Here is a 27,270-nt window from a genome sequence, read left to right as displayed (position 1 = left end):
AAGTCTGTAATAGCATATTTAATATTAACGGTGGACGATCTTATGAGCTGCTGTTGAAATATGTTTTCCTTGTTTTATTATGGCTAAATAATTGAACGTACATAAATTTTTAAGAAAAAAATAAAATTAGAAGCACAGAATTACCTTTTTAAAAATGTAAGTTTAATAAAATGTGTGTAGTTTAATCATAGTGCACTTGACTGAAGATGTCAAAGCGAGAGTTAATTTCGAAAGAATTGGCTTCACCTCATATTTGCGTTACCAAAAAAATTAAAATTAATAACTTTCACAGCTTTAAAGTTGTTTTCTGTTTATTTTTTACCCTTAAGACGAAACGCAGAATAAACATTAATGATAGTAATTGAAACGCCGTTGGAGGCGGTTTTAGTTTACAACAAAAAATCAGTTCATAGTTAAGATACAGGAAAAAATATAAGCTTAAATCAGTTAGTGTATATTTTCACTGATAAGATGCAGTAGAAAATGTACAACTGGGTCAGTGCAGAGGAAGTTTGTCGATAAGATAAGAGTTAGAATTCAGAGTAGCATTGTACTGTAGTATCAGTAATGTAGAAATAGCGTGGAGAAAAAACTCTCAAAGATGGAAATAGATAAATGAATAAATCTAAATTTTGCTTGATAAAACACGTATATTTATACCTAGCGTGATGTCTCGTTACACATTACGTCAGTTTCTAATAATATTAATAAAAGAGGGTGGGAGGCCAGAGGAGGGTGAAGCCATACTATTTGTTCAGAGTTTAGAACCCCAGTATTTCGTTCTCGAACTTCACGTATCAGAAGCACACCCACGCTGATGTGTAATGTGACAATAAATTTTCGTGGTTTATTATCTTAGCTGACCTTCGGTTTTAAGTTTAGTGGTTTGGAAATTCTTCACAATCAATATGTACTTTATAAATTTAGTGTTATAGAATAACTGAATGTTATAACTACTAGTAATTTTATCATATGTTAGGACTAGAATCTAAAATATTTTCTAGTGTGCTTAATATCATGTCAAATTTCAAAATATAATTTCGGCTGCATAACGAAACAATTTAAATACATTCAAGAGGAGCATCCTACCACAGGTAGAATAAATGTATAGGATATGTGTGTTAAAGTTTTGTCAGAAGGAAACGTTCCTGAAACACAACAGTAAGACGTGAGTCAATATTAATCCAGTGCATGGAAGGTTCAAATCATTAAAGAATATATTATCAAACTAAAGAGAGGATTGATATCGTTATTCTACATGTTCGTCTACTTTAGCAGCCCTACATTTAATTTGCAATGATCATCAAAATACAACTGATGGCACTTCGTCCCCTGGTGACACTCGTATATAATTTACAGAACAAATCTATAGAAAATTGCACTCTAATAAAGAAGTACTAAATACTTGAATAGCAAATAAGAATTGTATACCCTAGAATAAACGGTTAAAACGTTATGAATGTGGTAAAAAATCTTTTCAAAAACCGTATATATATTTCGTTCGGGAAGTTTTTTGTTTTGTTATAACGGATACAATTACTTCTGTCTCGCATTGGGTGCCTGTTAGAATTGAGGGAGTGGTTATTACTAAATCAGCAATAAGATATAATACACAGCTCACATACGGAGTGAGTAAGCGTCGTATTCAATTTTTGGTTTATGTAGTGACCGAAACTCGTAATAGGTCGGTGTGGGTGTTCGTAAGAATATGTCCACTTATCGTTAATCGGACGTAATCGTAAGTTGAAGTATTAGGTCTCACTGTTGTCTGTGTGGATAGAAAGAATAAGTAAAATACGGTAGGAAAGATCTAAAAAATACATATAGCCGAATAAATGTTGCGGGGTATATTGTCGTAGTTTTTGTATAAGCTTAGGCGATCAGTTTCATTAACTTAATTTTTGGCTATTTTATGAAAATTTCAAATTTCGACAGTTATTTCTACCCAAAACGCGTTTTAATCTGATTAATTTTAGTTTTTACCGCAGTGAATTATACTTTTAACGAGTTTTTGAACGTTTGAATCTTTTGTACTTAAGGGGCAAGTGTATCTAATATACTTTGAACTTACTAGAAACTTGTATATTATTACTAGTAGATTTATTTGTTGCTAGCATAATAATTAAAGATATATTTGCTTCATATTTCAGATTTTATGTATTTCGGTTTACTTTCGCTGTCTGTGAACAGTTATATTCATGATGTTAAAAAAAGACGTAGTTTCAAGAAGTCAAATTAACACAAAATACCGTTATAGGTATGACTGTACGAGACTTCTGCTTGTGCATCAACGTAGCTTGCATTACATAAGTAAACGAAACGTATTTGCTGTCTGTGAGTACTCAAGTCGGGTTGCTAAGAGCAAGCAAACCTCGACGTGTAGTGACCCTTGTTGGCGCCAGACCAGGACGTCTCCATTTTGTCCGCTGTCTGCTGAACTCATCATACTCTTACTTGGACGAGTTGCTATGGCAACATAGCTTCTTTCCTTGGGGAATTGATTCTTGTGACTTGCTGGTTTATGGGTTTATCTTCTTGACACATGTTAGCTAACATTTTATAGAAGGAAGTTTTGTCTTATTTTTTTTTTACTTTTAACATAACCCATTTCTCCACTGAAGTCTTTTATCCACCTACACATGTCTGCGGTCCGTTCTAAGTTCTGAGAGTATCATTTCATTCAGGTCGCTTGTTTGTTTCACTTTAAATGGGATGATGCTTTTTTCTTTTCTTTTCTTTTTACAGTTAAAGCTCAAATTTCTAATTCGTAATTGTCCATATAAATGCGATTCGTGTACATTTTGTAGTTATTATATTAATATTGCGTGATGGCAGTTTTTGTTTTAATAGTTTATCTTACCAGACAACTTACGCTGTAACTTATTTTAAAACTAACTTTTTAAAATTCTTTGGCACTTTATGTTTAATCTTAAACTAGCAAATTTTAAACAACGATATTTTTTTACAAAATTATTAATGTTTCCAGTCTCAACATCAAAATAAAATACAAACACCTTCTTGTACAGGATTAAATTATGTAAAACCCGCTGAGACTGGGAAATAGTCTCGTACACATGTTTCAATAGTTATCAACACGTCATTCTCAGGAGTATGTTTTGCAAAAATAGCCCTTATTGAAACAACTACCAGATGACCAATTTGCATAGTAAAGAATTTTACACCATCTACTGATAACCATTTATATTAGTTCTCCTCATCCTTACTTAATAATTATTTTTTCTTAATTTAATTATCTGAAGATTCCCGTATATTCATACTAATAATTTCCAAGTTGTGCCAAAATAAGATTCTCATTGTTTAGTTTCACAATGTTCAATTAAAGGTGAAATAGAAATATCATTTTTAACATTCGGTTTGTGTTTAATCATTCTGAATTTTAAATTTCTTTTAGATTTTTGTCAGCTATTTTATATCTACATGTTTTATGTGTACCAAATTTTTCCATTAAATCGATTTTATCTTTAATCGTATTAAGAATTTGGCTTTGTTTTCAATTTATATATCGATTTTTTTATTATTTGATAAGATAAACCAGATATAAATCACAGTAAAAAACATTATTTGTTTTGTATTCTTTTTCCATAATTGGTTTTTAACTATTTTTATCCTTGTTCTTTAATATGTTCAAAACTGTTAACATTAAGATTAAAACCACTTTCTCTTGCTATGTGCATAGTTAATACCTCATTATTATCATTCTCTTTACAACATAATTTGTGTCCTATTCACGTAAAAACAATTTCTTTTAGGCTAAGGATGACAAGACTTGTGGCGGAATGATTAAACCAAAAAGTTTACAATAAATGGTAGTTTCCTCCAATAACAAAAGATAGTCAAATTCTTAATTAAAGAGAATTAGTGTAATGGAAAACATTAGCATATAAAAGATCATATGAATGCTGAATAGCTTGCATACGACAGATTAAAAAAAATTAAAGTTCAGAATTAATTAAAATCAAATCTTAAAAACAGTAATATTACTATTTCACGTTTAGCATATTAGTGAAACTAAATACCCAAATCAACGAAGAAAAACCTTTAAATTTAGCACAACCTTAATTTCATTAGTATGAACATACGTGAATCTATGTATTTATTTTTTTAAAAATTCAATAAAATTATTAAATACGAATAATGCACCTAATAGAAATGTTGTTAGTAGGTGGCATAAACTACTTTAATATGCGAATTGGTCATCTGGTTATTCTATAAAAACTATTTGCACAACATTACACTCCTGAAAATAACGTTAATAAATGTAGAAACGTGAAGAGTGTACGATAGTTTTCTAATCTAATCGGGTTTTTACTTTAATCCTCTACATTAAGTTATTTTATTGTTATTTTGAGACAGGAAACCGTCTTAGAAACGTGTATAAAACATACTTTATTTTCAAAAGAAATGGAAGTTGTTTTAAGACTAACCACACTACTATTATGAAACTTTAAACTTCAACTATTCTATAAGTTTAACATTTGAATTAATCTACAATCAGTAACTTTACGTTCTGATGGAATGATCCAGCTGATGACTGTTTTCACTTTTTAATTGTGATGAAATAATAATTTACATCAATTGAGCTTCTGTTTAATTAAACAACTTTTCAATTTATCTAAAAAGTTCCATGAGTACATTCAGTTACTACAAATACATTTTTATATAATGAACAGGATTATCTGACGATTTATAGTCACTTGGATGTGAAACTAATTGTTGTAGTGCAAAAAAAACAAAAACACTGAACCAATATAATGAAAATTGATGTATGCACAACCAGTCTGAGTGTGTTCAGAATTTGGATACATTTTTCACCGTACTTTAATACTGTACAGGATATTAAACAGATATTATTCGTTCACTTTAAAGACTGACAACTGAAAATATTGCCACCTTACATTATTAGTATTAATTCTCAAAGCACGATTCGATGGATGCTAATTAAAAGGGTTACGCCATTTTCTCTGTTGAATAGGCTGTATAACAGTAAGAAACTAACAGCAACATACAATTATGTGAACACTCAGTCAAAAAACTTAGTTGTTCAGTTTTAATTGTATTAAAAAAGAAGTGTTCCTTCAGAATTACCAGAATAAGTAACCAAGACAAAAAAATTCGAAAACTAACCTAATGAAAGTAATATATTTTTAATATCAAAAAAGCAAAGGCTGAAATGTTAAAAGGTCAAAACTAGTAGTAGCTTACTGAATTACTGTTGCCAGAAAGTTTTAATATAAATAAAGTATTCCATCTGAGTGTCCCATGCTTCATTCAACTTGCACATTATCTCGTTACTCGACAACATATAAGCTCCAATAAAAAGTTTAAACTTGACAGCATCTCAAAATCATATTTGGTAGATGCTAGCAAAAGTACTACATGTACCATTTGAACAAACCATATATCTAGATATCCTTCAACCGTTTTCCAGTGCGATGTTCAGTTTTACAACTTTCAGTTCAATATTAATTGTCACATTTTATTGTGAGCGCGGAACTCTAAGTTTATCATACTGTAAAGTGACAACTCGTGGAGTTGCACGTGTAATATATTAAATTGTTACACCAACAAGATTACACCTGTAAGATTATCAGCGCAACCAGAGATGGGCATACACTTAGCTGTCTAAGTATAGGATATCATGGCCTACAGTTGTTTTGAAAGTTTATTTGATAAAATATCATCAACAGAAAAAGAGCCTAGAAATACTGCAAGAGAAATAACCTGTTAATTTCAGAACATTTTACTACAATTTTACTGCCAAGGACGTGTTCATTAGGCCCAAAGTTACACAATGGGTTATCTATATTGTATCCGCTGCGAGTATCGAAACCCGACTATAACCATTACAAACCCTAAGACTTCCTGCGTAGCCATCAGTAGGCCAAAGACTCGTTTTATAACTGAAATTGGATACCAATATAAGGTGAAACATGTCTCGGATCCTGTTCTTCTAAAGGAACTTTCCACTGATAACAGAAAGCAATATTTGTTTGAAACTAACAATGAAAGTTTGCCTAATATAATGGTGATACACCATTTTTACAAACACGTATAAACAGTTTTCATAGAAATAAATTTTGTTGCTATTAACCTGCTACATATTCCATTATACCAGGTTAACTTCGTTTAGAGAATGCTAACCTGCTACCGATTCCAGAATGCCAGAATAAATGAGCATATGACTAACCTAGCATGCCAACCATTCCAATATACCTGGTTAAGTGAACTTTTCTGGTACTGTTAACTTGATGTCCATTCCAGTATACCTGGTTAATTGAAACGTCCCTTAGGTCTGGTGATATTCATCATCCAATACCCTTTTACGGAGGAAGATGTTTATCTGGGATCGTAATCATCCTCTAGAATTGCATCTAGTTTCTTACAATTGTTAACCTGATTTACCAGGGTTTTAAAATATAATACTTTGCTAATATAATAATATTGTCTGGTTATAAGTAGTTGTAAGCCATGGAATGAACAAAAATGTTTAGATGTAGTTTTATTAAGTCCTATAAGGGGAATCAAAGCATTTACAGTTGAGAGGATGTTTCTCACACCATTGCATTATCATTAACAGTTTGTACTGTCGAAAATAAATCAAGCAAAATCAAGTACTTCCTGTGGATATTTTTTTTTATTCTATTGGCTAGGGGAATAAGTAGACAAGTGAGAATTGATAAATGAAGCGAGACATAAATAATATTCATAGTAAATAAAATAACGAACAGTTGTAAAAATGACATTGAAATGGAAAATAAATGAATGTTATAAATCTTAAATATTATCAGCTGAAACCATAGCAAGCTACACATGCGACACGAACAAAATTACGCATGCACGCGGGTGGGAGATTCGAGAGGATTCATCCGTACGCCCTAATTTTTTTTATCTAAAGATTGTTTGTACAGCTCCTTTGCATGTTGATTGTGCTTTGCACAATTTCTTGGCTTTTGATCTCCCAAATCGGAACACTTCAAACACTGTGTAGGGACCTGAAAATGTGTAAATATTGCCCAATGATTTATTTTAAATAAAATATGCTTGCTTTGCAAAACTTCTCGTAATTACCAACTTCTTGTCGCACCAAACAAGCTCCCCACCCTTTCAGCCTTAGGAGCGTTATAACGTAACGGTCAGTACCACTATTCGTTGGTAAGAGTAGCTTAAAGGTTGGCGTTGGGTGGTGATGACTAGCTGCCTTTCCTTTAGTCTTACACTCCAAAATTAGACAGCTAGCGCAGATAGCCCTTGTGTAGCTTTGAGCGAAATTCAAAGTGAACCTTTAAAACATCCAATTTTGCCATGATTCATGATAAATAATGAAAACGGCAGGCGAGAATATTAGCAAGAAAGCGATCGTCAAAAACGAAGCATCCAAGAATTTATCTACACAACTTTTAAAGTGGGAGTTTAGTATTTTACAGAATCAATATCTGTGAAAGCTTGTCTAAGTAATAATGAACTTTTTCAGAATTTACAAATCATTAGTGAAGACATGAACAATATAGATGCTTCCGAGATTTGATTTATTTTTATAACTTCATGAAATTCGTGGTTACGTGCATTGTATCATCGTAACAACAAAAACAGTATAAAAGATTATCTTAAGCGTATACTTGCAGGCGTGTTTGACAATGTTTTTAAGACTCAGTCCTGTGTGTTATCATAATGTAGATAGTAAAAAGGGGTTAATTCTGATAACCAGATAGTGGTTGAAGAGATTTGTTTTATTGTTTCACCTGCCAAGAACATGAACGATGTCATTAATCCTCCACTACTTGTAATTAAGGGCCTACATGATTGGGCTTTGACGAGAGTGGTGCCATTGTAATATTTTGTTAAACACTGTGATAAAGAAATAATTTCATTGAACCCAACTACTAGAAGCCAGATTTGTTCTATCCTCCTCTACTGGCCCGGCATGGCTAGGTGGTTAAGGCACTCGACTCGTAATCCCGAGAGTCACGGGTTCGAATTTTCTTCACACCAAACATGCTCGCCCTTTCATCCGTGGCAAAAGAATATTCCAAGAGTTGGCGGTGGGTGGTGATGATTAATTGCCTTCCCTCTAGTCTTACATTGCTAAATTAGGGACAGCTTGCGCAGATAGCCCACGAGTAGCTTTGTGCGAAATTAAAAACAAACCAAATCTACTCTACTCTGAAGGTCAAATTTTTAGCACTACGTATTACAATTTCAAGTAATTTAAAACTGAGTTAGAAGTTAAATAATTGCCGATATGTATCCAATTCGATATTTACCAACAAGACCAATAGTTTTATTTTTTAATACAAATATATTTTAATGCATAAACAATTTACAATAACTTATTATAAGTAATGATTTAATGTACGAATTCTAAAAATTTGCAAATAATATTGAGTCCTCTATCTGATCTTGAACTTGCTTGGCATCTTATCTAGGATTCACATTGAGCAAATTAATGTAGAATTGAAATAGATAGTTCACTTAACATGGAGCTAGCTACATTCTTCGTTCACCACACGTCAAGTTTTTCACCACAAAAGTTGTACAATGTCTCTACGAAAATGCTAAAGACCTGTGTGAATCCACTGAAGTTAAACGTTTGGTTATGTTAGAAATTTATAAATATTCCTGGTCAAGTAGTTAGTTGCCTATGAATATGCATTAATCACAGTTATAGCTTCCGAAGCTAATATTGTACCAAGTGTAGCGTTCGTTACATTTACAATCAGGTGGAGAGTTTCTACAAACTTCAACCTGCAGAGCAGTACAAACGTTACACTTGTGTTCTGCGCGCGCGCGCGCACGCACCCACGCACACTCTTGATTCTTACACTCAAGTGTCTTCCACAACTTTATTGAATAGGCGAGAAATTTTTCAGTAGAACTAACAGTGTAAGTTGTACATTTCTAAATATAAATTTAACTTAAATATTCATATGTAAAATATCTTCAAATCTCTCTTTTTTAATTATAAACTCCAATTTATGTATTATATTTTTGCTCTTCATTTAGTTCCAAAATGTCAACAAGTTATGATCAGTGTAAATGACAAAAGGTTATCATGCAGACAACTAAAGCTAATGTTTCTTTTTCCACAGTAGAATTTCTTTCGGTGACAAACTTTTTATAAAGTGTTCAATACCTTTTGTAATCTGATTGTAGCAGAGCAGCGCAAGCACCAAAATCACTGACATCAACAGCTTATGTCAAAGGCTTTTGAAGTCAGCTGCCTTCAACACAGGGTTCACGATTTGGCTCTTTAAAAAGCATAACAACATGTATCAGACCGCTTGAACTTTTGTCTTCAATGGGTTTATTCATGGTACAGTGATTTTTAACAAACTTTTTACAAATAATAACCAGACATTCCCAAAAATCACTTTTATTATTGGTAGAAGCTGGATAATTCACAATACAATCAACTTTTAAAGGTGGAATAAGTTTCAAAGAAGCGGCAGGAATTTCATGGTTAAGCTTTCCAACCAACTGACAGACAAATTTTACAAACCTGAGAAACGTTTTGCGTAATGTCTTGCCAAAAAATTCATAATTTTGTCACATAGCTTTTTGACGTCTAAATGGCCTCCGATGGGAAGTTCACGGGCGACTTTTATTTCAGAACATTATGCTTTGGGAATAGCGGTTTGTTAAACGATATCCCATTCCTCTAAAGCTGACACATTTCCTCAAAGGTATACCACTTTTGAAAAAAACAAACCATTTGGATCTTTCTCATCTTTTGATAGTTCATATTTAAATAGTGGAGATTTGCTGATCCTTTTCTTGCTCAGTGGTCAATTTACTTTCAGCAAGTGGAACTTTTCCAGGTGAACCAGGTCCCTCACGGAGGAATAATCGGCAGGGAAATTATTCAGAAGATCCACGTCAGATTCAAAAAGCATGTGAAACAAATCTATAATATCATACTCTGTATACATGTCTATTCCTTTTAAACTTAATTTCTTAACTTAAACTCAAGTTGCAGCACATGAGGAGAAACACTTCTGGATTCTCCTCAACAAGATGAAACAGTGATCGGCTCACTACGCATTTTTGGTTTGGCAGCAACGTTTCCTAAGCCAAATCGTTTCCCAACATTAGTGATGCATCCTTTCTTGGCAGAGTAGGTTTTGCTCCAACCACAATTGATCTCAAAACTAGGTTTAATGCTAAATGTTACGAAAAAAACTTAAATAAAGCCACTCTCAGTATCCTGAAAATAACAAACTCGCCAGTAGCAGAACTCGAATCTGAAGGCAATACACCTAACAATAATGATTTACTCACTCCAGTATCACATAGAATAGACATGTGATTTGCAGTGTCAGTTGTTAACGACAGAGAATCCATAGACACAAAAAGTTTAAATTCCTCTGACTACACCAACTTTGACAATAGTGATCAAATCAACAACATTGGGTGATCTAGTGAAAGTACATCCATATGTGGACACTAATGCACTGAATATTTTCTCCTGTTCTTTCTTCAAACAACAACAAGCGCACATGACATGACCACATTTTTACACAAAAAAGGCTCGGGCAATAATTGTTTTTAATAAAGGCATTAATGAAGTTTATTCTGACTGTCAAAAAGACTGTGGATTACTTCAGTTATTACACTATCAATTTTTTTTCTTAATTTAGCTGGCCTTTCAACGTTAGCTAATTCAGAAACCAATATATTATCATGGAAAACGTACCATAATAATGTTACACACTGCAGCTTATTTCGAACAAGTTTTGGATTTATGTCACGTTTATTAGTTATTATGATTTCATATAGCTGGAAAGTTTAATTTGAAAGTAATTTAAAAGTCGATACATATTAAATTTATATTTGCTAATGAGATTGATAAATAATTTTCTTTCTTAACGCAAATATATTTTAATATACAAACAACGATACAATATATAAAAAGTTGTTAGAAGTAATGGAACTGTATCTTATCTACGGTTGACGGAAAGCGAATTAATTCTGTTTGATACGCAGGTACGCTTCTTTTGATGGGAAAACGAACTACTTTTCTTTAACCTCGCGCAGTTTATAAGCGCAATTTTCATGGAAAAACACAGTATTTCTATAAGTATATTATGTGTCGAAATTTGAACGGCTTATAATATTCGAAATCTATAACAATTCTTTGTAATGTATCTATTTTCCAATTAATAAGAATTTATCACAATTATAGCTTCCGAGGTATTTAGTATACTGACTGTAGCAGATGAATAACATAAACTGTCTCTCCGCGTGTTGCAATTTATAAACTTTAAGGCAAGGTTCAAGAAAGTTTAATTGGCAGGAATACTGGCAATCGCTAGTATTTTACATATATCGTATTTCTTATTCTCACGCACAAGAACCTTCTAAAATTTAAGAGAATAAGTATGACATTTCTAAATATATATTTAACTAAAATAAACATCGACATTAAAAATAAATATACATTAGTAAGTACGTCACAATAGTCATACCAGGTTGTTTTAACTCATTTTGAAGGAGAATGGGTGGAGTAGCAATGCTGTTCATCTAAAAAAAAAAAAAGATACCAGCTTTAACAACATTAAATTACATTCCTCATGAAAGTTTTAACAGATGCAAATAATTAGTGACCGCCTTATCTAACAGGTTTGAAGTGACACCAAAGATAAGTATCCATAGTAAAACTGCGAAAGTGCACGGCGAAAGGAACATGCATTAGTAGTTGGGAGATTCAGAAAAGCTTTCTCAGTTATCGTACCTCTGTTCCTTGTGTAATGATAAATTTGTGGGGACGTGGCTAACGTACATAAGTCATAACAGACAAGAATCAGGCTGAAGTAAATATAAATCCTTGAAGGAAGATCTGCAGTTGGTGATGAAACTGGAATTCATTAAAGATGCACTAATATATACCATCTAGAAGTTGAGGAGATATTAGATCATGCAGTACTGAAAAGCCTACTCTTCCTTTCCAACACTAGACTAGAAAAACCGACAATAAGAAGCTATTTAAATGAATAGAAGTCTTGAAAATGTTTTAGTAGCAATTTGAAGAGACATTTACTGGAACTGCAGATAAATGCTTGTATTGAAATAGATCTCTCAAAAAATGCTACAAAGAGAAATGTTTATAACTGTATAAACCAGACTTATAGCCGAGATTAAGGAATCAATAGCTATTATCAAGCTCAGAAAAAATAACATTCAACCACACGAAATCAACACAGCTAAAGGAAGATCGACCAGGAGCTATTGATGAAAATGTTGTATTATACATTGACATTGGTTCCATAGCTCCAAACACATCTCAATATGTTAATGAAAGGTGGTACTTTAAATCCAGAGATTGAGAAAGAAGAGGGATTGTGAGAAGCAGATCTACAAAAAGTTGTGATGAAAGGAAAATGATAATCTGCCCTTTCTGTAGAAAGCTTCTTTGTGTCTCATGATGTTTGGGTAATTGACATCAGCAAATAATGTACATTGTAACTAACTTCATGTAGATACGTGGATATAAGATCGAATTAGCTTTAGTTTTTGTTTGTGACCAGGAAACCGTTATGCATTACACAAAAATTATTACACTAAATGTTTATTGTTTATTGTAATACTAAGAAATGAAACACTTGAATTAGGAGTTAATAGAAAATCTACATTAAGTGATGGGTGCGTAGTGGAATCGCGTACTTCATGTCAGAGGGATTAGTGACTTAGTCCTGCTTGGTTGAAAAACTAAGATGTTACACGAAACTATACCAACACTATAAATCGGATTTCGATACTCGCGTTAGGTAGAACACAAATATACCATTTTGTATCTTTGTGCTTAATGTCAAACAACTACTTAATAAACACTTGATTTGTATTGTAATGAATAGAAAGATATCTATACTGTAGGTGCTGATAAGACTATTTCACCGACATTACATGGTACAGTTTAATAATTCTCACCATGAAAAAAGACGAACTCCAAAATTAATTAGGTGTTCAGAGAAGAGATAGTCCAAAGTGATCGACTTTGAGAGAGCATAAGAGAGGGAGAAAGGGACCAATTGTTGAAGCCCATCGAAGGCTGGAACATTAGCCTGCTGAGGATTTCAGAGTTCGTGACGAGATTTGTCCCATGTGATTCTCAAGGATGTAGTCTCAAACAAATCTACTCAGAAATACCCACTGATAAAAATGGTTAAGACATCTTCACATTTGTATACCATGGGCTTCGGAAGAGGAAACTGTAAAAACAAAGAACGGATTTCGTGAGTAAACAATTAATGAAGCTTTTCTATATTAGAATTATTGAAGGGGCTTCACAATTCAGGAAGGGAGCAGTGTTATGAAGTTACCTTTTTAATATGTAGAAGATAGCTGCAGGAAGCTTCGGATTGTTATGAAACTGTCATGTTCGGGAACTTAAGATAGACCTAGATGTAACATGTGGAACATTCTAATAATGTGGCCTAAAGTTACAGCATAATGTAACATAAGTTATAAATACGACCTTCTATGTACAATTATAGCATAATGTAACAAGTTATAAATACAACCTTTTGTATAGTGATTTCAAGGTAGTTAATCAACGTGTAAGCTACGGTGTTATCTTGTACATGCAAGGTGATTTTACTTTAGTTGACGTCGTTTGTAACGTAGGCTTACAAAAAAATTATGGTAACACATTCATAATGTTAAAAAAACACGTAGGTTTACGTTTTGATAGAAATGAATAACGAAAATTATAACCGAGGCACTTTCGAAAGATGAATAAGAATTTACCCGGAAGGAAAAAGGTCCACCTTTCGGAAGTGCTCGGATTAGATATTTTACTGATTGATGACAGCAGAAATGTTAGTTTTTAAACTTTAAAGAGGAAATAAAATAATTTATTGTTAGTTGAAGTGGCAGTTGAATTATTTTCATAAGATAATATATTAAAAAAAGAAAAATTACCTAATACGAAGCATGAATTTTTTTTTTTTTTAGGTTTGACATTTTTCTTTAAAATTCGTTTCCGATATGAAAAGTTTTTTTTTTTTTTTTAAAGTATTGTCACAGTAAAACGGCAATTAGGGCGTATCAGTTTCTTTCTCTGCTTGACAAAAATTCGTGCGCTGTATAGGTTGTCATCGTCTGGCGACCTTGAACCTAAAATCAATATGTTTTGAGTAGAACGCATACAAGAGACACAACATTCGTCTTTCGTTAGGTTGCGAGTCAAAGTCTTGCGAATAATGATAATTAATTATGCTGTAAACATGCACCACCTCCTCACTAAAACAGTGTTGGGTCGTCGCAGGGCTTGGATTCAAGAAGTGCAACCATATTTCGTTTTGGACTACAAACAAGTATTAGTTAAACTGAAACTAAACTAATATCAATCAATTCAACTATAATACATTCAAACGTCCCAAACATTTAGCGGTTCATTCAATTAGCTAGATGAGAATTGGTAAGTACTACAGTCTGAATAAATTCAAGGTTTTATTTGCGCTAGTGCAACTTCTTAGGAAGCTATTACGCCTACATGTGGCCTGGCATGGTCCGGTGGCTATGGCACTCGACTTGTAATCCGAGAGTCGCCGGTTCGAATCCTCGTCACACCAAGCATGCTCGCCCTTTCGGTCACGGGAGCGTTATAATGCCACACTCAATCCCACTATTTGTTGGTTAAAGAGTAGCCCAATAGTTGGCAGTGGGTGGTGATGACAAGCTCCCTTCCTTCTGGGCTTACACTGCTAAATTAGGAACGGCTAGCGCAGATAACCCTCGTTTAGCTTTGCACGAAATTCAAAACAAACCAAACGCCTACATGCTCTGTTAACCAGTTAGATACCATTCGATATACGGCCCTGAAGCGGAATGATTAAAATAATGCGTAGAGCATATCTATCATATTATAATGTTAAAAGTTAGCTGTTAAAATTATTAAAATAAGTATAACTGTTGCATACATACGCTTCTGTTACGTAATGAGTAGATCATATCCCGTTTATTTTTGAAACTTATATGAATATTTATTTTAGTATGCCCACTATCACGTTATAACATGTGCAGTTTTACACGTGGGTGTACTCGTCTAGAATATACCCGCCTAAAACCAAAAACATGAACCGAAACTAATCCCATAAGAAAAACTAATTCCCAAAGAAAATGCTGGCGAATCTCATGCAGTGATACTTGTGCACATACAGTGCTGAGGTATTTCTCCATCCATTCTAGGCCGTTTCGACGTGACTGGCATAAAATTCTCAGGATGTGGTTGTTCATTAATTGCGTGGGTGATTCAATAAGCTCTGTACTTTGCTGGAAGATTGTTTACGATAAGAACATTCTGTTTGACTAGACATCGTCAGCAGTTTATTTTTTGTTTTTGTATGTTAATAGACGGACGGCAGACTTCCTTCTGAGTACTTTTTCAGGCGTGTTACATTTTAGCATCCATAACATTAAGGAAGCGAGTAATTACTCATTAAATAAGCAAAGACTTCATTTCTTAGTTCACTTATCATTAATTTTACATGTAATTATGTAAACCAAAAGATAATTTAAAAGTTATAAAAAGATAATTGTAATTTATATCAACATGGATATCTTTAAGTTGTGGAAAATTCTTGGAAACCTTGTGCGATAAATAGTAATACCATTGGAAATATCAGAAACTCGTTTCACCATTTTGGTCTCATTTGACAAACAAGAACTACTGTTGCATTAAATAGGCGTAAAAATGAGTAAATTATGAAGTTAATACAATAGGGTTGAGAACCTTTTATTGATCGGTTAACCCTTCAACAGTTGGATATATCTACCGCAGTATTTGTAGACCAGTAATGTACAAATCAGATTCGAGAAAATCAATGTGAAATATTTCGCATAAATTGTAAGTTCTTTGTTTTAACTCTGGTATTCTAAATTTAAGTGAAAAGGCAAAAAGATTTTAATACAAAGTTACAGCTGATACTGAAATATGAGTTGTTTCAGTGAAGCTTAGTGTGTTTGTACAAGAATTTCATTCTTCGTGAGAACAAAGCCACGTGTCGACTAAAAATCGATACAGGTGGAAACAAAGTTTCAGGTGAACGTAAAATACAAAACACCAGCATTTAAGCTCGTATTCAGCTTGTAACTTTACAATAAAAATTGTACAAGTTTCTAGTAAGTGAAAAAATATATATGTTCGTCGAATTTATGATATAGTAAAAATAAAAGATCGCTGAAACATGGAGGCGAGTTGGTCATAATAGCAACTGTCCACTAAACTTGTGTGAACGTTAGGTAACCTTCGCATATAACTTTTCCAGATAAAGTACTTGGCATATTTATTATAGATCTGAAAATGAGTTTATTTAAAAGTCCATATTAAATGGATATTTTTAAGTTAATTATCAAATTAATTAAGTGAATAGATTCGATGTTGATCTAAGTTTGAAACTTTTTCTATATTAGGCCTGAAGTAGAATCGAACCTGGATCACTGATTTTTGACCTTCACATTAACTGGCTTTTAGTTACGGAAACCTGGTTAAATGTGACCGTGTGTTGCTAATAGCGTTTAAAGTTAACAACTACATTATTTGTTAATGATTACGAACATATTTTAAATAACTGGCAGAATCACTTTTTCTAAACACGTATAACAAAATAAAGTGTGTGTGTAATGTTAATAATAATAATAATCGTTATTTGAACCATATGACGAATCTTTTGTTTACTTAAATTCTGAACTTGTAGTTAGCTGGTTTAAACATGATACTAGTCATGACTTGTAAATTTATATATACGCACATGTATTTATTTATTGTTTCTTCGAACCTGTTTACTGTTACGTAGTTACATAACCGACGATTAATTTGGGTAAATAAAAAATGAATTTATAAATATTAAATAAGAGATTATTAAAGGCAACAGTTACGTGACTGGTAAATGGTCATAACGTCATACCTTGCGTTATTTGTTCATTTAATTTTTGTTCAATGAAACAGAGTTGAAATTATGACTTCGCCAACTGAAGTTAGGTTTCTTAGAAAACTTCAGTTTTGCATATCTTTTTAATCCACAAATTAGCTACAGTTAAACAAATCCTACTTGCATCTTGGTTTGTGTTTAGTTATAATATTCCATCATTCAGAAGCACATTCTTAATAACTTGTTTTAACTAACCGTAACTTCCAGTTATTAACCATAAACCTTTGTGAAACGTATTTGTAGTAAACTGGATTTAGTCACCAAGAAAATGGTCAACATAATTTCGGAGTTTGTAATTAACTCCTTGCATTATTTAATATGCATAAGAGAAAAACATGGTACCGACGTCGATTTGAATTTTTTAGATGTATTTTACTTTAAACACAATGTAATAACACAGCATGAATAATATTAATATTAAAGTTGTGCCTATTCCCAAGACTCAAGAAGTTAATTTTATTATATAGGGCATTATTTAGTCCTCATTGGGAGTATTGCATCAGACATAGGCTGTTTACTTAAAATGGGCATTGAATTGTTAGACCTCTTCATTGGAAGATTACTAAAATGAAAAGGTTGTTAGACGAAGAGATTATAAGATTTCTGTAGTTTTCTCATTAGAGGGAATCTGACTAAGATGTTTAAGGTTGTTAAATTAATAGTGCTCATGCATCGTGTTTTGTTTTTCTATAAAAAGAAAGGGGTGAGGATGGACTAGGAGGTACAAATATACACAAGAAGTCGTCTTTAGCTAAGAAAGCTTTAATTTTCTAACATGGTGACCGCCGTTTAAAATGACTTGCCTTGAAATGTAGTGAATGTTGTTAAAGGTTTAATGAAAGGCTTTAATTATTTGAACGAAAAGTACTCGCTTTGGGTATTTTATTTCTACTTTTAAGCTTAGTACATTAGATGGGACTGCCAAGATGGACCAATTGGTCTCTTACACGTGTTTGCGTATTATTATTAGACGTATTATAATTTATTTCGGCGACTCTCCAATTTATTGTCACGTATCACTATTCCCAATAACCGTAAATTTTAATTTTAATTCAGAAATTAATTGAATGATAATATATATTCAATTTATGGTATTTGCAAACAAGATTGATACATACAATTTTCTTTCTACCTATATTTCAATGCACAAACCACAATACAATTTATAATAAAGGTTATTGCAAATAATGCTTTATATACTAAAGTTTCTAAAACTTGGACAATACTAAGTTCTGGTGCGTAACTGAATATTTTATCGACGATCCAGGTCTACGATGAGCAAATTAGTCTTGTCACACGCCTCACAGCACTTAAACGTGCTTTTTAAAAACCGACGACAATATTTAATGTAATCGTAAAAATACTAACATTCAAAGTTAATTCACTAAAATTGAAGGGTTTTTACTTTTCAAAATGTATAAACGTTTTGGTCTAATTCTGTAGTTTTCCGATTAATAGGCCTTAATCACAGTTCTAGGTTCCGAGGCTTATATTACACTGATTGCAGCTAGGCCCGGCATTGCCAGGTGGGTTAAGGCGCTCGAATTGTAATCTGAGTATCGCGGGTTCGAATCCCCGTCGCACCAAACGTGCATGCCCTTTCAGCCGTTGGGGCGTTATAAAGTTATGGCCAATCCAATTATTTATTGATAAGAGTAGCCCAATAGTTGGCAGTGGTGGTGATGACTAGCTGCCTTCCCTTTAGTCTTACACTGCTAAATTAGGGACGACTAGCGCAAATAGCCCTCGTCTAGCTTTGCGCGAAATTCAAAAACAAATAAGACTGCAGCTAACCAATAAGTATTGGCGTGTTGGTTTATAGTTAAAGCGAGATTCTAGTGTTCAAAAATGTTCGAACACGCTAGCGTTTTCATTAAACAAATATTTATTACTACATTCAATAATCTTCAACAAATTGAATAGGCGGGACTTGCGCATTACCCATCCAACAATATACGTCATACGCATAATAAAAATAATAAAAAGTATACTTAAATGTAGGTATTAATATAAACGTACAACGGGGAATCTGTTAATGTGCGAGACAAAGCACTAGCACATTATAATCTGATATTTAAATCTCCTGGATCAATTTCTTCGACCGGTTTCATGGCTTAGTCGCTCTTCAATATATAAATTTAGACTTTTTTACATTGTCCTCTTTATAATTTTCAGTTAGTTAATTTTACCCCTCCGTAAAATCTAACTTAGAATTGTAAAACCGTATAAACTATCACTAAAATTGGTATTCTGAAGAGTTTCTCCAAGTCATGAAACCAATGGAAGAAATTAATGAAAGACTAAGAAAACAAAGATAGTGTTACAAAGTTAATACCAGATGTTCAGAAGTTGTCAGTTCATAATTATTCTCAAATTAGCTCGATGTCTTACATTTTGTAAATGCTTGTTTTTTCACAACACACTGACAACCTGGCTGCTTATATACTCGCAATTTTTTTAAAACTATAGTATTCTTTGGAACTGGGTATTCTTGTATGAAGTCTTTTAGTCTTCATCTACTCTTCAGTATGGCATGTGGGGACTGGGTGTTTCAGAACATTTGAGCTAGGTATCGAAGTACTAGCTTAATATCTGGCAAGTAACAGATAGGCTTCACGTATGCTCGTTATTCTACAGTCCGTCCTTTGTTTCATAAAATGTATTACTTGCTATCAACCGTTTCTGTGCCAAAATTGCTGGCATACATGCGATAAGCGAAACTCTAAAAATTCTGCCTGAAGTTGTGTAATTATATAATACCTTCAAGACTATGAAATCAGACGAAGACAGGAGAACTTTTCAGATGTGATTTGTGATACGTTACGTTACATCAAGAAACCCGTGATCCACATTTCTGGTACCTAGTATTACGGAAGCAGAGATTCAACACAGATACGTCTGTGTCCTCTGTAATGATGTCTTTTTCTTCACATACTATGCGTGAGAAACATATTTGCTTCTTTTGACCCCAGTCGCTTTTTATGTAACATGCATCACTTTGTCGTACAACTCCTTCTCAGCTTTGTCTTCTGTTTACACGTAATGAACTTTGTTAGCATTGTCCTACTTGCTTTCTCAAGTACAAGATAACATGGTACTCGTGGGATGAGATGAACACTCGTTCTGGTATTCACCGCATTGTCTGTACTATGTATAGAAGTGCTCGCTTATATATCTATACGTCTATTCTAATTGCTTTCATGCAGAGCAGGCTGAAATATTCACAGAACTTGATGAATGTTTTATCTTTTAGTTCAGACCAGTACTGGCAAGGATATAAACTGCAAAAACGAAGTACTATTTTTCTCTCTGACGATACTGAGAGACACTTCTTACTAATTCTGTAAAGTAAGAAACTTCATCTTTGACACTTAAGATTTTTAATAACACAGAGTAAACAGCAAGTTTCGGTTCGATACCCACATGTATTACATTGTCTAATATTTTACTTTGAATGATTGTAGGATCATGACGGCTTTTGGCTTTTAACGTAATGTCCCTCCCAAAATATTTTACCAAATGTTTTAAGTTTTTTATACAAGGGTAATGCTATGTACCGTAATAACAGTAAATAAAGTAAAACTGTAAACCATTCTGATAAAAAGCTAAGTATTCGGGAGGCTGCAATATTTTTCGTTGTGTTCTTTGTTCCGTCGTGCAATGTTCCTTTTGTTTCACTGTTCTTCCTGAACTTTCGTACCATATTTTAATTTTGGAACTTTTTAAACAGCTTTTATTGAAATAATGTCACAGAAAAATAGGAGTATTTTATTTATTATTGGCCTAGTTTCTCCACATTTAGACAACAAATGAGCTTCTTTATGATGTCAAACCTCTTCACGGAAGAGCGGTGAGTTGAAGTTTTGATTCTGAATAAAATCGGCCGTCAGCACATATCGAGGATCATCTATATTTGTGGCATAAAAACAGTTTGTCTTATTGGCTTAAGCAACAGTAGAAATTTTTGTTGGCTTTATTTTCCATGTATCAATCACAATTTTCAAACTTAATTTTTATCTATTTAATATTAGTGTTAGAAACTTGCTTCTCTAGTTATGATGGGCGTATCACTGGCATGCTGTTTTGTTGCAGACTCTTCAGTGCGTCATTAGATAGGTTGAAATTCTGAAGTGTTTGACATTTGATTTCTTCTTAAAATTCTTTACCATTATTTACAAATCCGTTTACTCTCGACACTCGTACTTTTAAGCTGGGAAATAGCACTTGAAAGAGAGAGAGATTTATAGCTATTAACGCAAACATGATTTAATTCGAGGAAATTTCTGAGTCATTAGTCCATATTAGTTTACAGCTAAATCGTCATGCTAATCAGCCTTCAGTATTTTTGTTTTACATCAACCCAGAAGCAAAGGCTCGGAGAAAATCACAATTGTATTTGGAGATTTTATTTGTACTAATGCCTAAAGTTTACAAAGATTTTCTCTTTTCTTACAACACTTTGAACTAATAATTTAACGTTTTTATTTTTTCAACATAATATCAGACAGAAAGGACCATTTGGTCCTTCAGATCTGCCCCTGTGCATTAATCTATCAGATAGTGGAATTTAAACCCGCCTTTTAGTTTCCAGGAAATTGCTTTTATATCATTATTTTAGCGTGTTTATCTACACTACTGCCAACGACAGACCTGTAGGTGCTGTTTTTATTAGTTATTTATAATTTTTGTATTTTGTGTTATTAAACGAGTAAATCATTATATCGATTCAGCAATTGTTTCAGCAGATGTTTTAAATTTCAGTTTGCTAGTTCTTCATATTTGTTTAGTTTAATCAGAATATCTTACTCGGACTGTTTTGGGATCTTCAGTGATTGTTCCTTCTATCCCAAAAAGGTTTCAACTTGTTATCTCAAGCAGGGGGCACTAGTGGCTGCCTTTATAAGTATTCTCTTATTCTTTGTTTCTGCTATATTAAATATCACTCATTAGATTATCACAAAAGAGTACATAGCTATACCAGACGGAATTAAAAAATAAAACAAAACGGGTTACGTATTCGTAATTTTAATTGGGTGATAAAAAAAGTAATTTATTAATTGTAAGGATATCAAACTTGCAGAAAGTCTTGAATGTTTGAGTATGTTTAAACCTTTTTCGTTTTACGCTAATTGTTCGTAATTTATATTTATTTTGATTTTAGATGTTTAAACCAACATCTTAACTCCAGCTGAAGTACATTTCTAAATTGGTTGAAATAAGACGTCGTATCTTTTAAAATTATAAAAAGTGAACCAAATATTTCATATTGGAATAAGAATTCATTTTTTTCGTATGTAAGTTAATTTTATAGACTGGTTTGGTTTGCAAGGATCTGGTGTTTATTTTGTAAATCGAAGTAAACTCAAATTTTATGCACAAAACAATTTATAACATAAAATTCTAATAATAAACAAGAGGGAATCTTGTAGTCGTTATTTATTTTAGGCAGGATTAAGTAAACGTATCTGAGACTCGTTTTCACTCTTAATTAGCTGTATCTTATGAACTAGCAATACCAAGTGTGGGGCTCTTGTATTGGTTGAAGAAAAAATCACTTACTGTTTTCGATAGCGTAGAAAGCAAGTAATGGTTTTTGATCTAAATCACTTACACGTTCTATAATTAAAGTATGTTCTATTTCTACATTATTTTCGTTAACAGTGTTGGTTAGAATATGTGCATTCAGTTTTTGCTCTTAAACTTCTTTATAGAAATTCTTTTGCATTGTTAGCTTCATACATGAATTTAAGACAAACATAAGCCTGCTAAACTGGTCAAATCGCACAAACTTCAGGAGTTTCAATTGAAAATTTGCTAGCAATGATGATTTCCATATAATGAAACAATTCTTTATATGTAGGGAAACAGATTTCTATTACCTACACACGTTATTTTTCTAACTTTTGTTTCGCTTTAAGTAGTTTGCTCTGGTCGAAAATTGATATTTAAACTTATCCGAGTGGTACAAAAATGTACCCTGGAGTTGCAGTTGGATTAAAGTATTTTCGAGAACATAACGTGTTGATATATTCAATATGTTAGGAGCTGTTTAAAAGAGCGGATTTATTTAGACGCACGTGCGTTTAGTGTTTAACTTACATAAGCATCTCCTTTAAGAAAGTTAATACTTTGTTTGTGATGTTTGCTAGGAAAGGAGTTTCAAATGTCCTAGTGTAAATATACTCTAAAATAATAAAACGATAACGTAAAAAAAAACAAAATTGGCGTAGAGGAAATAGATCACCAAGATGTTTCAGCGAATCATGTAATATTTACTTCATTCAACATCTTTTAAAGTACCGAATTTTAATGGGCTTTTTTCTTTAATAAAATATTTAGTATATTACACACTGAATTCTTAGAATTTCTTATTATATGTGCGCGCACACACCAAATTGAAAGGTTATAAAAAATGTTAACTATTTCCGTCATCCACCAGTATTCAATGCCTCATTGTGTTAACAAATATACTTATCTTTCCTTTAATATGCAAATCTCGTGATTTGCTTCTCGAATATTTTCATTACATACAAAATAAAATGTAGCGCGCGCACACACCTGTGTGTGTGTGTTTGTGTAATAAATAAATGTGCAGATACCGGTGGCTACAGTACAACTAACTTGTATTTGAAAATGTTGATGAGTTTTGTATTGTAAGGAAGAACAGCAATAGGTGAGCACACACGACTAAATTTGTGTACTATGAGAAATGTACCAATCATAAGGTTTCTAATGTTCTAAGAGTTATACGTGGTTATTCTATTTAAAAGAATTCATAATCACAGAAAGGATTAAGATACAAATATTAAGATATCTATTAGATCAACGTTTGATCCATGTTGTTGGTGACGATTCCATAGCCTTGTGATGGTGCTTGGGTGGACATTCACATCTCTGGCAACATCTGATCGAGACCAACATCATTAACATCAGAAGTAACTTAGAATTTCTACAAAGACGTTAAATATTATCATTGGTAGAAAGTCGGCGACGTGAGGCCAACCAAACTAACTTAAACGAGATGTAATAGTATGAACTCGGAATTTGCTCGGCCTGGACCATCGATAATACATTGTTCTATACTAGATAGACTTACTATAGCTTGTAAGTTTATAAAACTCATAAATAAACCAATATTTATAATAATATTTATTATAAATTCTATTACTCTTTGTATATTAAAATATATTTGTATTAAAAAGAAATTAGTTTATTAATCTTTTTGGCAAATCATAAATTTCATACATGACATTTAACTTCTGAATTCACATTTCCGAATGTTTCATTTTTAATACCTAGTATACGTAACATGATAAATTTTATGTCAAAGATCCCCTCAATGTAGATTCCTGTACGTGGTGAGGAGACCTCCCAGAGAAGTTTCTGTACTTTCAGTTTACCTCCTTTAGGATTTAAACATCCACCTACGTGTCTGACGTACATGGTGACCCATGAAGGGGAGGAAAGGATCCTGGTGGTTGAGGTGTCGAACTCCAACACACTACTTTGGCTTTGCATTCCTGTAGAAGGGCGTTCTTGGGGTGATCTCCAGAAGATAAATCGGCTAGTCCATTTGGGCCAGGGTCAACTGAGTGCCAGAGCAGGACGTCTTCAACGAGTGTAGTGGACATTGTCTGATACTGGTGTTCGGGTATAGTGCTCACAAAACCCTGGCGTTGTTGCAGTGACCTTATATGGCGCTGTAGTGTGTCCCCTCGTAAGGCTTTATGGTGGGTGGGGTCAGTCTCCACTGAAATATTCTTTTGTTATTATGGATAACCCTCAAATACAAAAAAAAATAAACAAGCATGACAGCATAGAGAAAAATCCAACTACTGGCAAACGACCACGCATTGACTCTGTACTGTCAAACTCGCAACTTGAATCTGTCCCACGATTTTTAATTATACATTCTTTAACTGAAAAACCCTTGAGACAGATGTCTCCATTTTTTTTATTCAGAAGGGTTTGGAATGGGTTACTGGCTCTCCTACATTGGTAAAAAAAGTTATTCTGGAACATTTTATTGGAAACATCTTCATCACAACATTCCAAACTCCTCTTGTAATCAAAGACCATTGGTTATATACCCACTGAAGTTACTCCTCATTCTGCTTTGAATTCTTCCAGAGAAGTTATAGTTGAAAAGGATTTAAAGACCATTCCTGAGTCATTGATCCTCGTAGGTTTCACCAGCCAATGTGTTACAGCCGTGCACCGAACTTTCACTCTTAAAGACGGGGTTGTAGAGCCGACAAACATTCTGATATTAACATTTACAACATCTTGTCCTCCTACCACAATCAAGGCAGGATATTTGAATTGTAAGGGACGGCTTTACATTCTTAACCCTGTTAATGTTTTCATTATCAACGATTTGGTTATTCGAAAACATCTTGCAGTCTTTCCTTGACATGTGCCCGTTGTGCTGGTAAAGACCACGATGCTTTTGAATTCCAACTAGAACTGCATTGTGTTAACTGTAATGGTCCACATCCTTCCTATTTCTCTTCTTGCCCTAAATTTGTAGAAGAGAAAGAAGTACAATGCCTGAAGACAGTTCATAATATTACTTATCCAGAGGCTCGGAAATTACTATTCCCAATTCCATCTTGGACTTGTGCTGCTGTAATCCATTCCACTACTACAGTAGGAGTCCAGACAGACCTTTCTGTGCCTCCTACAGAATCTTTAACAGAGCATCTTAATCTAGTACCCTCCAAAATCAATAAAGTTAACAAATCAGTATCTACTTCTATCTCTGTTCCTACCACATCTTCCAGTCATTACCCAACTTTACCTTGTTCAAGCCCAGGTGTTTCCATGGGGGCTTCCTCTCTTGACACCTCACAAATTAAACAACCCATTTGTTCATGACCTTAATCACTGGAACGTATGTCTACAAACTTCGACTTGCCTATTCAATTCAGAGCATAATCACTAGAGAGTGACCGGCCCATATTCAGTAAATAAAAAAAGCCTGTTGCAAACAGAAGGTCTCCATGCCACATTCTCCTCCAAAATAAAGAAAAATGGCCATGCAAATCCAAGGGAACTGTCAAGGTTTTCAGTCAAATGTCAATGACATCAAGGATTTGACTTTTCTCATCCCAAGGTCTTTCTTTACAGGAAACATTTTAAAAACCTACTAATGCAGTTACAATTTAACAATAGTCTTATCATGAAATGACAGGTCATATTTAGGACAAGGACATGGGAGTAACACTGCTGGTTAATCAAAATGTGCCCATCCCATCCTTTTCATTGAATATGCCCTTAGAGGCTGTAGCTATCCATATCCCCTTGGGTTGTACCATCACTGTTTGCTCTCTGTACCTTACCCCTGGAAAACATCATGCATCAGATCTTGATGCCGTCATTGAGCGACTGCCAACCCCCTTTTTTAATTTTGGGGGATCTTAATGAACATAATCCCCTCTGGGATGGTTCTAGTATTGATGTGTGGGGTCGTGCTATAGAGCATATGCTCCTGAATTACAACCTGTCTCTCTTCATTATTTGTTCTTATACTTATTTTCATGCAACCAGTCAGTCATTTACTGCTATAGATTTTTCTACCTGCTCCCATTTGCTTTTCATTTATTTTTCTTGGGAGGTTGACATCAATCCATGGGGTAGGGATAGTTTTCTTATCATATTAAGAGCGATTGGCCGTGGTCAGTACCATCTGACCCGTGTGCCTCACTGGAAGTTGAATCAGATCAACTGACCCTCTGACTGCTCCATTGGAACTTGATCCTGCCATTTTATGTAAATTGTCAATAGATTATTGTGTAGTAGCAGTAACTTACTGTATTGCCCAAACAGCTGCAAAGTGTATCCTCAAAACTTTGACATCTTTCCCATGGCATCCCTGCTCTTGGTGAAATTCTGCTTTTAATAACACGAAAAGCTCAAAACGTGCTTGGGATAAATTTCGAAGATATCCCATGCTTTCAAGCTGCATTGCATTTCAGCAAGCCTGTGCACATGCTCGGCGAGTTAGACGTTAAAGCCAGAAGGAATCTTGGATCAAATACACCTCCAGCAATTATTCAACCACCAGTTCAAAAGTCATATGGGATATAATCCGAAAGGTGAGTGGATGGTATATTTCTGCCCCCTCTCTATCTTAATATCCGATGACCATGAAATTGATCATGCTCAGAGCATTTCCAATACTCTTGGTGAATGTTTCTCTCATGTATCTAGCTCTTCAAACTTCCTTCTTAGCTATTAAAACACGAGCTGAACATCTGCCTCTTTCCTTTTCGACTGATCATCCCTATGACTACAATCGCTCTATTATACTGGTGGAACCCAA

At 33.6% G+C, this 27,270-nt stretch overlaps 1 protein-coding gene across 1 annotated transcript in view; it reads left to right on the top strand.

Moving 5' to 3' along the window:
* LOC143235605 (uncharacterized) overlaps nt 1–27,270 on the top strand; it is a 57,116-nt gene that overhangs the window by 675 nt on the left and 29,171 nt on the right. The gene's annotated exons all lie outside the window — the stretch shown is intronic.

Source organism: Tachypleus tridentatus, chromosome 12, assembly GCF_004210375.1.
Source record: "Tachypleus tridentatus isolate NWPU-2018 chromosome 12, ASM421037v1, whole genome shotgun sequence".
In the NCBI taxonomy this organism is placed as follows: Eukaryota; Metazoa; Arthropoda; class Merostomata; order Xiphosura; family Limulidae; genus Tachypleus; species Tachypleus tridentatus.
This window is presented reverse-complemented; position numbering and strand designations above follow the sequence as displayed.